This window comes from Poromitra crassiceps (genome assembly GCF_964638095.1).
Source record: "Poromitra crassiceps genome assembly, chromosome: 3".
Lineage (NCBI taxonomy): Eukaryota > Metazoa > Chordata > Actinopteri > Beryciformes > Melamphaidae > Poromitra > Poromitra crassiceps.
The window spans coordinates 25,212,826-25,225,801 of record NC_139625.1 but is presented as its reverse complement, the minus strand read 5'-3'; positions in this window follow the sequence as shown (position 1 = coordinate 25,225,801).

Sequence of the window (12,976 nt, the reverse complement as noted above, 5' to 3'; positions counted from 1 at the left end):
TTGCAGGAGGGTAAAGAGTTGATCCTTTTCACATCCGTTATAAGCAGGTGTCATTTGACTAGCAGACGTTGCCAAAAGTGCTATTTAGAATTCACAGGTGAAACAATTTTTCTTCTTAATTGATCCACTCCCTGGTGTGTGCAGTCCATCAATAAGGTACCACCCATCAGGTCTCCATCTGGCCCAGAGGCCTTCCGGGGCGGTGTGGAGGAGGCTCGTCCTTCAGCGTTAAAAGCATAAAGCCTCAGTGACACCTGCCACTCCACAGCTGCTTCAGGCAGGTGGGCTGTACTGTACATTGACATCTCCTTGACAAAACTCACAAGAAGAATAAGAGAGGACTTCTTCTCCCATGAGGAAATGTCAGGTTCTTCCAGTGAGTTTGGTGACAACTCCTGCATGAGGGGGAACTTTGTCTTTGTGTGCAACACTGCAGCTTTGCGAGCTATTTGAGCGCGCACACAACCTGAGACGTTCAGTGCTGGGCCATTGGGTCCATCAATTTCATTGGTTAGCCTTCTGTAAAGTCCAAAGTGTTGTGATTGGCTGTTTCCCCCTCAGAAGATCACCTGGACTACCAACACTAAATGAAACTTGAGCACAGGAAAATGCATTTTCCCTCCCAGGTGAACTGCACATGTTACATTCATCCATATTGTACCATGGTTTCATCAGCCTAAATTACCTCAGCCGCAGACACGTCACCCACCTGTCACTCGACTCACCCTCATTTCCAGCTACCTTTGTGTTCCTGAGCGTCCCGTGTCACGTTCCTCCCTCTCGCTGTATTCCAGCCTTTCGCGTCACATAAATCATTCTGGGCGCGTGAGAAAGTCTCATGTGAGCTGCAGACAGATATAGACTGTGCCGCCCCCTCCATGTAATCCCCCCAGTGAATGGGAAGGCGCTAAGCCTGCGATTGTGCCGCCTGAGTTGCATAGGGAATTGTCCACGCCGTCACATGTTCGGCCGTGCGTTCCTTCCTGTGTCTTGGGTCATGCCTCTTATATAAACACAGTGGCTACAGTGTGAGGCTGTAATGGTCCCTCTAGCATCTCAGATGGCTTGCAGCTTCAGAGGACAGTAGTGAAATAGTGCTGAGCTGAAGAAACCCCCTCGCTGATCTTCATCACGTACCAATTAAAATATTAGACTTAAAGTGAGTGTTGGGTTTGGAGGATCAACATCACTTATTCATATAGCTGAGATGCGCCAAATCTCCCATAGCCTACAGCAATATTCTAGTCAAGTCAAAGTTTATTTATATAGCACATTTACACAACCACGCTTGACCAAAGTGCTGAACAGCTAATTACAAATATCAAATAGACACATACGTACAGGTAGTAAAATCTAAAATAAAATATGCTACTGTACTTCATTTGCATGATAGATGATTGGCATAATATGTCACCCGGGAACGGTGACATATTATGCCATATTACCGTATACGTTTTTGCTGACAATACACGTGTAAGGCAGGTGTCATTTTTGCTCAAATGAAGCAATAACCTTATGGAGTAAATAAACCAGTGGGGGACTAAGAGAAGCCCAGCACTGCCTGCCGAGGCTCAGACAGCCAGGTGGAGATAGCGGGAGGAGCCTTGGTGTTCAGGAAATGCAGTTTTTGTTCCGGGCGAATAGTACCGCTTTTGTCCACAGGCGCCGCTACAATCAACACAAAATGAAAGTTCCTCGTGGCTGCTTTAAAATGCAATTCACGTTGCAGTGTTTAAAGAAGTGGCTGGTCTGTGGCTCATTCTGTCGAGCACGCCTGCCTACCTAGAGTGCATGATATTTTTTCAGGCTCGAAGCTCATTTGCAATCAAACACATTAGGAGTGAGTCAGCGGGCAGAGCATGGTCCAGAAGCGCTCAGCGGGCACAGCATGGTCCAGAAGCGCTCAGCGGGCAGAGCATGGTCCAGAAGCGCTCAGCGGGCACAGCATGGTCCAGAAGCGCTCAGCGGGCACAGCATGGTCCAGAAGCGCTCAGCGGGCACAGCATCCAGCATCACTCAGCGGGCAGAGCATGGCGCTAACATTGCAGGGTTAGGGGTTTGCACCACTGGGACTGCCTGTGCTAAAAATGGTATGCTTTAACATAATAAATAGAGTCCGCACACTGAATTAAAGTAAGCTCCCAGGTCAGTTTATTTTAACGTTTCGACTACAAAGTCTTCATCAGAGTCTTCATCAGAAGACTCTGATGAAGACTTTGTAGTCGAAACGTTAAAATAAACTGACCTGGGAGCTTACTTTAATTCAGTGTGCGGACTCTATTTATTTTCTATGTTATCTGCTTTTCGTCCTGCACCTGAGCCTTACAAGCGGATGTGCACGCCCTACCTCTTTCTTCATGCTTTAACATAATGCCATATGTTCAATGCCAAAAGTCACATCATACTCACACTAAAACAATCCCTATAAACATTCCCACCTGCAAGACAGCAGCAGTCTTCCTGTTTAATGCAAGCTGCTCACTTTAAAATTACGTGTTTCGACATTAAAATTTTGACAAAGGCAATGTCAAAATGCGTCTTGTTAAGGTGAGCATTGTGCATTACAAAATAAGACTATGGTTGCTATTCATTCGTGGGAGCTGCTGTCTTCCTGCCAAGTGGGCAAGTCTTTATGCAGATTTAAAAAGACGTGACAGGCAGGCAGCGCTGTCTCGCTAAAAGCCATTTCTGTTGTGCCTGCAGATCATTTCTCCACTTCCGATCTGTCACAAAACGCCCTGCTTTCTTCTGACAGTTGAAAGAAGAGCTTGGAGTTTTTTCTTTCTTCTGAAGGGCCAGCTAAAATGACAAAAATGCACCCAAAACATGGTTCTCCGAAAAGCTGAGATGGAAATAGTGTGGTAATCCATTCTCCATTATGAGACCGTAGTTTTCTTTTATTAGATCTTAGAGTGTCTTATTATCTTATGGGCCGTAAACCTTCTAAAGCTTTAACCAGCCTCCTACATCTGTTATGGGAGACTGGCTTTAGTGTTATGCATAGGCAACACTTGACATGAACATGATGTACAAGGTTCACTCTACAAGGTAATCCACCCTGCGAGCCATGCGTGTGGGGTGTGGGCAGGCTGTGTGAGCTGCATGTATAGCAAACTGATTATGCTTGTTCTGCATTAGCGCAGCTATGCTGTGTGCATGTCGACAGCATGTTGGGCGTTGGTATGAGAGCTGTGTTGTGCTGAGTGCGATAGAGTCAGTGTGCTGCTCCAGGCCACCAGATGGAGAACGACTTGTAGCAGTCTGCCTGCTAATGGGTGGAGAGCAGCCAGAAGACACCGGCAGATGCTGCGCCAGGGGGTCACTTTCTGAAGGTGGAGGAAAAAAACTTTTTGGGGTATATGCTTTTCGTTTTAACCTGCTCGCGCGCATGGCCGGTGTTATGCCGAGTTCCGCCGCCAAATGGATCCCCACCTCACGGAAGCATATTGTAATGATTTAAACGAAAACATAACTGTTTAAAATGGGATAATTGTCTGGGTAGACGTGACCTCCAGGCCAGGGGGTCTGTCCTGGCTCATGGAGACCGACTTTGATGCATAAAATCCACGTCGAGGTGACTTCCATGCTTGTGGCTTTCTTCTGGCTCATGGAGGCCGACTTTGGTGTTTAAAATCCGGGTACAGGTGACCTCGAGGCCTGGGGGTCTCCCCTGGCTTTATGGAAGGGGATGCGGTTTGTACCTGCCAAGATTTGCATCCCTGTTTTTAAGTTAAAACAGCCCCAACATATGGTGGGGATGCAATTCTCGGCGGGGATGCCGAACTCGGCATAACAAGGGGCTATGGGACACTATTGGCTAACATCTAAATACCGTAGATTGCAAACTGAATGTATTGATTTTGCGACAGCTGTGAAATACAAAGGCATGCAGGCCGCGTCTGATGGAGGAGACGATCATATTCAACAGAGCAAAAAGTCACCATAACACCACCTTTGAAGATTTCAATTTGTGATCCATCACACTGTCATGTTCAAGTGTTGATATTCAGCGCGCAAAGGCTTTATCTCATTCCATCAGCTACCATTCACATCTCCCTGCACCATCTGCAATTTGCCAAAATGGCCTCTCGCCCCCCTTCAGAATGGAATCTGTGGACCCCTCCCTTCCCGCTGTGCGATTAGCTTTAGCCTGGCACAACGTTTCTGCTCATAAATCATAGGCTTTATCATTCCTCCAGCCTCAATAAAACTCCTCTAAATGGAAATGCATTCATGTGCCATGGATCATGCGCGGGGGCTTACGAGAATAACCGTTTAAATCTAGTTTGTTGAAAAAGGAGCATTTCAAACAACTGTATGTTTTGATAAAACATACAGTTTTGATAAAACATACATCAGTACACACACATGTAGGAGATGACTAGTCCCCTTGCTGTAAACAGATGAGCTGGGTGTCTGGGTGTAGCGGTAAGCCGGTGGGGTATGAGTCCTGGTCGCTGCACTAGCGCCTCCTCTGGTCGGTCGGGGTGCCTGTTTGGGGGAGGGGAACTGGTGGAATAGCGTGATCCTCCCATGCGCTACGTCCTGCCGGTGAAACTTCTCGCTGTCAGGTGAAAAGAAGCGGCCGGCGACTGCACATGTATCAGAGGAAGCATGTGCTAGTCTACAACTCTCCCCAGATCGGCAGAGGGGTGGAGCAACGATCCAGACAGCAAGGGGAATTGGCCAAGTACAACTGGGGAGAAAATATGGAGAAAAGAAACTGGCATCTGTCCATGAGAGTGAATTATCCACTGGAAGTGCCGTCAGAGACACAACACTTCCCCACAGGGAAAGTCTTCGCCTTACAAGTCTGGGAATGAGAACACAGTTCCAGCTGTGACACAAAAGAATGAGGCATATTGTGTGTGAGCAGGAGGACAGAGAGAGGGTCACAGCCCCTAACCTTCCAATGGCCACTTGAGGCTGGCTCCAAAAGGGAGTCATTTCCCCTTCACCCCTATGTTAAAATGCCCGACCTTAGCTAATTTCACTGTTCTGGGAGTGGATTTTTATATAACTACCCGTTTACTGGTATATAAAATACAGTTATATATGATATTATAAAATACAGTTATACAGTCTACGGCTGCAAACTGATTGTATTGAAGTCAATGGGAAAATGACCCGACTTCTCACTTGATTTATTACCTCAATAAAGACTTTCCTAATGACTTTATGGTCTAATCGCTAGTTCAAAGTCTTCTTTATTACAATATGGTCTTAATTTAGTAAATTATGGTTCCATTAAAGCCCCCCTCCAGCCAGCTTTCTGTCTGTGTACAATCCTGGATGTACAGTGGAAAGGCAAAGATGCACGCGCCGTAATAAACTACGTCACCAGTCTAATCATTTGCACCAAAGTTCGTCTATTGGTAAGAACCGAAGGCTTATACCTTGTGCCACTACAACATCAGACACTGTTGTCCAAAAAGGATAAGAGCCTTGCTCCTACCTTCAATACGATCTTTGTCTCCCTTCTAGCCGGTAGACCGTAAACAGTATGGCTGCCTCTATCTCCGCAAAATGTTCATCAACAGATATCAAAGCTGGTGGACTTATGAGGAAAAGATATAAAAACTGCCACTCGAACTGGTTAAAAGTGACTATCGCGGTGTTTTGAGCCAGAACGAATGGCCAGAACACTATGTTAGCAAACGTAGCTGCAAAGCTAACGGCAGATTGTATTCACTGTATTTGTCTATGACACGTCACTCGTTAGACAACATAATGTCTGACGTCAGCACCCGTTTCTAGCACGTGAGCACATTTAAGACTTTGAGCCCAAAATAATGTTATTTGTCAACAGAATACAGTAGTGAACACTTTGGCTAATTAGCAGAGCAGGAAAAAACACACAGCTACACATAAAATATATTAAAAATTACAAAACTGACTGGAGGGGGGCTTTAAGAGTCAAATAGACAATAAAGCAGACTATGTTTTGGGGCGTGATTGACAGGTTGCCTGTCCAGTGATTGTGGTAAAAAAAACAAAAACAAGATGGGAACAGTAACAATGCGAACCTCGAGGCTTCAAATAGGAAGTCCAATGGGTGATGTCACGGATACGTCCATATTTTGATACAGTCATGGTCATGTTTGTATTGTGTGTGTGTGTGTGTGTGTGTGTGTGTGTTTGTGTGCGTGCGTGCGTGCGTGCGTGCATGTGTGTGTGTGTGTGAGAGAGAGAGAGAGAGAGAGAGAGAGAGAGAGAGAGAGAAAGGACGAGAGAGGCATGGCAGGTCGGGGTGGGTTGGGTCCTGTACGGGTTTATAGAAATGATTAATATGTTCGATTATAACACTGAAACTGTGCTGTAAGTAATATTCTTCAAAGCCATTTTTCAATTCTTCCCTCTTCTCTCCTCCTCACTATTTGAGGGTAATTCATCCGTTAATTCTATTCATCCTATGATTCTATAATATGGATTCTTCTCTATGGAATGCGGACTGCAAACTCTAATGACCTACTGTACATCTACAGTAGGTATCTGTTGTGATGGATGAATGGAGAGGACTCGTCCGGTTGACACATGAGCTCAGAAAGTGTCGAATCTGACAAGAAATAGGTTTTTGGCCTAAATAGGATGAGAGATTGCGAGTGTGGTGCACGGGCCTCAAAGCACAAAGGAGCCAATCAATTAAAATGAGAGGGTAATACAGTGCTGGCACATGAGAAGAAAGGCCTCCCGAAAGGGAGAAATAATTCAACGCTTGACCATTCATCATGGCGCTGAATGTTAAGTGGTCAGCTCGCCCGACCGCTGAGTCCTCCGAGTGTGCCGAATATGGAACAAAGAGCCACTTTCATTAGGGAAAGAGTCTCTTTATTAGTACAAAGGACCTGCGCTTTTCGTTTTTCCCTTGTTCCCCTCCCATCGCCCTCTGTCCTCTACCTCATTAGGCACTGGGTGCTGATGTAATGGCCGATCTGGGCAGAGAAGTGCCCTCGGGCTCCGCTGCACGCAGCCAGAGGGGCCCGAGCGTCCTGAGGCTGATCGAGGTGCCGTCTCCAAGGGCCTCCGGAGAGGCACATGCTTCATTAGGACGACTGAAACAGATGGCGGGGCGGCCAGGCGATGGGAGAGAAGGTCAAGAGGTGACCAATCAGAAACAAACAAACCCCAAACTCCACTTTTGGCGCATTTCGACCGCCGGTATCGGCTCTACTTGCCTTTTTTGGTTTTCCACTGGACAAAAATCCATGGCTGAAGCGAGCTAAGGCTATACTTTTTTTTTTAGTACCGTCTTGGTTCCAGGGCTGGTGGAGCTGGTACCATACAGTGATGTAAAACACTGCAGACTACTGATTGGTCAGAGAGAACTGTGTTTACTGTCTCTCTGGCTACCAGTTTAGTGGAGCTTAAGCTTAATTTACACTTATTATAAAGTGTCGCTCAGCACATGGTCGCAGACGAAAAATAAAGTGTCGCTCATGGTGTTGCATTTATACTTCAGAGGACATTCGCCTCAGTTCAACGGTCACGTGACACTCGAACGCTATAAGCAGCTGCAGACAGCCAAGAGAAGAGAGGGAACGAAATGCACAGTGAAACCACCTCGAAGGCAAGATGTAACGTACTTGGCTGCAGCTGCATATAAACAGCACACAACCACACAACTCACCTCCTCTCTCTCTGGGAAATTGGTCACGACGTTCTTTGTGGTTTTCACAAAGTCATACATCAAGGACAGGCTGATAAAAATAGCGGGGACACGTTCATTAATTTCAATCGAGCGAAAACTAGCGGGTGGACCCCAACAAAACAAGGAAGTCAAGCGCGTGCCGTCTATATAGCCAATTAGACTTGCGCGATACTATGACGTAGTCAGCGACACTAGACATTTCACCAGGTAGCAGACACTGCTTGCCGACACTTGAAAGTGTCGACTCAAGTCCTCATTTCTGTCGGCGACCGTTTCAAAAGTGTCGGCAGACGAAGCATAAATTGGGCCTCCTGCGTGTAATGTTATTTCCCAAACTCTGCTGTTATTTCCAGCAGTCTTTTGTCTTGCTGCCTTCAGCCTCTGGTGAAATAAAATGGATCCCCTTGCTCAGCTTTAACGAGCCGGCCGTTTTCAGTCGTGTGGGGAGAAATAAAAGACGTGAGTCTTCCGCTAGGCTGGCAGCCGAGTCACGACATTTGATTGGCCGGGCAGCAACTCTCTGTTGCTGCTCTTAAATAACTATCAAGAAATAGCCTATCCAATAGCTGATGGTCTCATTTGTTCATACAGAGGCACCAGTATTTGATAACCAGTTTAAAAGTTCTGTGTAGGGACTTCATTGTAACGTTACAAAAGTGCATGGTTGCTGTGTGACTAATACTATACAGTGCCAAAGTCCCGTCCAAAGTCACGTCCTCTTCCGCATTCAGCATACAAACCAAGGGATTTCATCCACCATTCATTTTTCCATCTACATTTCGTAAAATGCTCATAAAAATAGTTCTACTTGGTCAAACTAAGCAATTCAACTATATTAGAATCAGGAGAGAAAAGGGGGAGCAGAGGGGGTCACTACTCAGGCCCATCCATTCTCTGTACGCCCAAAGCGAGAGTTGTGTCCGGGTCTCTCGACAGTAAGTCGGACTCGTTCCCGATGTGGGTTGGCCTCCGCCAGGGCTGCACCTTGTCACCTATCCTGTTTGTCATATTCATGGACAGGATTTTGATTTCATGGGAGGGAGGGGTTGCAGTTCGGTGGGCTGAGGATTGCATCACAGAGGATGTGGTCCTGATGGCAAGTGTATGAAATCCATGACTAATAGTCATACATTCTGTCATTGTGTTATGGATGGGATTATTGTGAAAATAAATGACCCCCGCTTTGTCCTGGGGAACCCCTGGGGGTCCCTGGACCCCACTTTGAGAAGCACTGGTCTAGTGTGATAAAAGGTTCCATGTGTGTTTGTGTGTGTGTGTACATGTGCACAAATGTCTGCAGTTAATTATGAATAGATGCATCTTCTCTATCAGATGTAAATTGTTTTCCTGGTAGAAAGATTATCTGACAAATAAACATTACTGTGAAATTATCGGGCCGTAATATCTGTCACAAACTTCTCTGGTCAGTGAAGAGATGTTGCCATTAATCATAATGCATAATGAGATTATGCACTAGAAGTTCTATATTATCAATGTATGCTAATTAATAGGAAATGCTTGCATGCCATCCATTCATTTATAATCACAGAATGAATTATCTTTAATTTCATATCTCTTATTCACTCTTCTTGGGTAGACTCCATTCCCATTTTCTCTCTCTCTCTCTCTCTCTCTCTCTCTCCCTCTCTCTGTCCCTCTCTCTATCTCTCTCTGTCCCCCTCTCTCTCTCTGTCCCTCTCTGGTCCTTATCATCTGTCCCTTTCTCCCCCCTCGCTCTTTGTGTCTCTCAGGTTATTCCTCTTAGCAGTTATTCAGCATGGGGCTGACAAAGACCTGTCTGCTGCATGCTGATACAGCCACATAACACTCCAGCCTCTGATGTTACCACACACGCGCGCGCGCGCGCGCACACACACACACACACACACACACACACACACACACACACACACACACACACACACACACCAAATTGTCTTTATGAATAGAAGATTATGGTGTGTGTGTGCGTGTGTGTGTGTGTGTGTGTGTGTGTGTGTGTGTGTGTGTGTGTGTGTGTGTGTGTGTGTGTGTGTGTGTGAGTGAGTGAGTGAGAGAGAGAGAGCCACTGCTTGGCCAGAGAACAATGGAGTGAAAGCGCTTCAGTGGACGGAGGAGTGGACGCACAGATTGTGACTTGGCAAAAGAAAGGACAGGATGGCGTCATGGCGGTGCGTTCAGGCTGAGGAGGAGCCGCGGACAGTGATGGATGCACACAGACGGGGGGCGACAGTGAGAAATGAGAGGAAGGGAATGTTCTCGAGGTGACACATACTGATGATGGCAGGCGCGGAGCGAGGGATGACGGGAAAGAGGGATAGAGAGGAGTGTGTGTACACAGGCCCGGATTAACACAGTGTGGTGCCCACAGGTGGCCACACCTGAAGTGCCCCCCTCCTTCCACTTTACAAGATTCAAGATACACACGTAAAAAAGTGAACTTTACTATGGTACATTAGTAAAGATTCAAGATTCAAGATTTTTTTATTGTCACTCCATGGTACAAGTATCACGTGTGAAATTCTTGTGCTGTGGACTCCGTTTACAACATAGTACAAATGTGACAGGGCATATGAGTGCAAAAACAACAAGAGACACAACAAGCAATAAGGCAGTATAGTGATAAGACAAGTCAGAGACAGTGGCATATTCACTGCACATAGGTGCACATGTCATGTGCATACTTTAGACGTGCTTAAACATTTTAAATTCGGCGTATTTGACATACAGGTGCAAATAGCATATTCGTTATTAAACATACAATTAAACTCTGCATTTTAAATTCTGCGTATTTGACATACAGGTGCAAATAGCATATTCCTTATTAAACATACAATTAAACATTAGACATACGTAATGGTAGCAGCTACAGTACGGCTACTACACTATGGGCCCTATTCTCCCACAGGCCTTCGGCGCTAAAACGGGCCTTAACCGCAAAAAAACGTGCCTTGCGCCTGTTTTGGGACGATATCAATATAGCTTTACGCTGCCAAATGCGCTTTAGGCCGAATGGGCGTGGCGCAGTCCCAGAATGGGCGAGACTAGGCGTGTCGGCGCTAAATACCTGCCTACTGATATCTTCCGACCTGGCTTACATTTAGCGCTTTGCGCTTTTGAAAAGCAGGCCTATTCAGTGCGCGGAGCGCTCCCCTCTGGCTCTCTCCCTCCCCTCTGGCTCTCTCCTCTGTCACCCTTCTCTGTGTCACTCTCTCCCTCTCTCCTCAGTCCCCAGCATGCAATTGGGTACTCCATTTCGCTACTAAATAGCAACCAAATGAGGCAAAATAGATATAAAAGGTCGATCTAAAATAATGTGTAATGGTAACACAGCCTGCAATTGTAGAACATTTCAATATTGGACCAAATAAAACATCGAAATTAAAACACCACCCTAAGTGAAACATATATGTCCTCCTGGGCCTATATATATCCCTTGTCGATTTAACGTGATTTAGATAAGTGACAGCGGAACGCGCTTCCTACTGTCATCTGCTATACTGTGATGTCCGCTCCAATAACTTGGCCCTACTTCACATTTAGTTTTACAATAAAAACACATTTATGCAATGACTTTACATAATGTAGGGTATATTTATGTGCATCATCCTTCCTGCAGCAGGCGAGAGAAAATTATATCTTTCTGGACAAACTTTCACCAATCTAATAGGCTATATTTTTCTAGCTGATGCATTTAGAACATTCTTTTCACTTTGATCTTGCTATAGTGTAGCGTATTTACATGCTTGCAGTATTTAAACTGCAGTTAGATTGGTTTGAGAAGCATACTAATATGGAATAATAGCCTATATGGAGACAGACAGACTGGATGAAGGGAGGGGGGGGGGGCAGAGCGCTTGGCTTCTGTCTGGTTTTGCTGGAGAGTGGAATTGGAGCTTAAAAGGCAAGCGTGCGATTCGTTTATTGCACTCATCCAATGAGCATGACGGTGCATAATTTTACGCTTAAAAGGCGTGGTTGTAATGCTTTAGGCTGCGTCTAGCGCCAAGACCAAGATATCAAGTGCGCTGGTCCACGCCCACTGCGCCAGGCGCTCGGCGTAGAAACTAGGCCAATGCAACGATAGGGGCCTACTTGTGTATGTTAAGGAGTCTCGTGGCCTGCGGGAAGAAACTGTTCCTCAAGCGATTTGTGCGTGCTTTCGGAACCCTGTATCTTCTCCCTGAGGGTAACAGGGAGAACAGGCTGTTGTGGGGATGGTTTGTGTCTTTGATGATCTTCAGGGACCTCCTGAGGCACCGCTGTTTATACAGTTCATGCAGATCTGGCAACTCACATCCTGTTACGTGCTGGGCCGCGCGTCTCACTCTGACCAGATTTACATGAACGTATTGCTAAAGTACAGGCTCAACACACTACAGAAAAATGTAGACACAATGTACTACCTAAAAACACACAAACAGAATTGGTCATTTTATACAGTGAGGTCAAGTTTTAGAAATAATTGCCTCACTACAATGAAATGGCTACTACAGTTTAACATCATCACACATGAATACAATTGGGCCCATTGAATCCACAAGAATCTCAGCTTTCCAGTCATATCAAATTTATGCAATTCCAAGACTGTTTAGGGGCCCCAGTATGCAGAAATATTCAAATAAAATGAGTGAAAATAACACCAAAAACAGCATCGGATTAGCATGAAGTGGACAAGTCTGTAAAGGGGAGACTTGTGGGTACCCACCCATAGAACCCATTCTCATTGAAAATGGCCATGCCAGTTTTTCCCTTGCCAAAATCTAGCCTAAATTTGGAGCGTTATTTATCCTCCTTCCCGACAAGCTAGATGACATGGGTTGCTACCAATAGATAGTTACGTCTTCTAGGTTCATATCAGTATCTTCACTGTACTGTCTGTAGCTTTAAAAATGAGCCCGCTACAGCCTCTGGTGCCCCTGGGCCATACAGTATGGATAATTCGGCCCAGAGTATACAGTACAAGCTGGCATAATAGCGGGGGGTCCATGGACGTATGCTTTGTAAGTGTCTCACACTCTCCGGGCTGAATCTGGGTGTGTGTGTATCATGTGTGTGTGTGTGTGTGTGTGTGTGTGTGTGTGTGTGTGTGTGTGTGTGTGTGTGTGTGTGTGTGCGCGTGCGCGCGCGCGTGCGTGCGTGCGTGCGTGAGAGAGAGAGCGTGTCAGTGTGTGTACTGTACGTGTGTGCTTATGATAATTCTGACAGGACCTTCCTGCCTCATATGACTTTATCAGTCAGATGGTTGCACACTGATGCCGATTCATGTGCTCCTCAGATATATCAGATTTACCAGGGGTGACGTGGTAATTATGACAAGACCCCGTT